Source organism: Bubalus bubalis, chromosome 7 (assembly GCF_019923935.1).
Source record: "Bubalus bubalis isolate 160015118507 breed Murrah chromosome 7, NDDB_SH_1, whole genome shotgun sequence".
In the NCBI taxonomy this organism is placed as follows: domain Eukaryota; kingdom Metazoa; phylum Chordata; class Mammalia; order Artiodactyla; family Bovidae; genus Bubalus; species Bubalus bubalis.
Genome location: NC_059163.1, coordinates 45,503,969 through 45,505,307, shown reverse-complemented (window position 1 = coordinate 45,505,307; position 1,339 = coordinate 45,503,969).

Below are 1,339 nucleotides of genomic sequence, written 5' to 3'. Positions count from 1 at the left end.
CACCTATGTTAACTTCCTAGTAATTATTTCTAATTTTGGACAGGTTTTTAACTCATGACATATATACTTTGTGTATATATGTGTGTGTGTACATTTATAAAAAATCAATATGGATACATCCATTCACTGTGGCACATTTTAAAATAAAAGAACCTAGCAGTGAGTATTGATTGGATTAAGATGTTTGGGGGTATTGGCATTTTGCAGAGGCATCCTGCTAGTACATATAAGAATTTTTTAAACTGAGCATCTAAAATTACCTCTTGCCCCTTCCTGCACAACCAGAAAGTTAAACTAAGGTATTGAGAGAACATAGTTTTCACTGAAAATTCATCATGTGGATACCTGTACATAACCAAATTGAAGAGTAAACATTTTTTAAGTTTTGGCTTTTGAGGAAAAAAAAGCTGACACCTTTATTGCCTTTGAAGAAGGGGATCACTCAGGAGCTCTGTTGGGCAGGCTTCGCACTGTGCAAATGGCGCTGGCTTAGCAGATGGCACTTCAAAGAATACTTCGGAAACTGCTAACCTTAAAAACAAGCTTTCTGAAACCTGTTCATTGGTTCTTTTAAACCTGTTCAAAACTTGGATCTGATGAAGCAAAGTCGGCTTACCACATTAAGATAGTGTTGTTAGATTGTGGACCGTACTAAAGAATGCTGCTGCTACTAAGTCGCATCAGTCGTGTCAGACTCTGTGCGACCCCATAGACGGCAGCCCAACAGGTTCTTCTGCCCCTGGGACTCTCCAGGCAAGAATACTGGAATGGATTGCTATTTCCTTCTCCAACGCATGAAAGTGAAGTCGCGCAGTCATGTCCGACTCAGCGGCCCCATGGACTGTAGCCTACCAGGCTTCTCTGTCCATGGGATTCTCCAGGCAAGAATACTGGAGTGGGTTGCCATTGCCTTCTCCACTAAAGAGTGCTGTTGAACGAAATAATAAAAAGGACCATCCGTACACTTCTCACACCACCTTTGCAGAGCCCCATGGGTATCTAATTTACTATGTATTCGATCATTGGGAACAACAGTTTTGTTTCAGTTCAGTCCCTCAGTCGTGTCGGACTCTCTGTGACCCCATGAATCGCAGCACGCCAGGCGTCCCTGTCCATCACCAACTCCCGGAGTTCACCCAAACCCACATCCATCGAGTCGGTGATGCCATCCAGCCATTTCATCTTCTGTCGTCCCCTTTTCCTCCTGCCCCCAATCCCTCCCAGCATCAGAGACTTCCAATGAGTCAACTCTGCGCATGAGGTGGCCAAGGTACTGGTTTTAATGCCTGGTTTTACCAGTAGCCGTGATCCTGGCAGACTTATCTCCAGAGCGATTTTT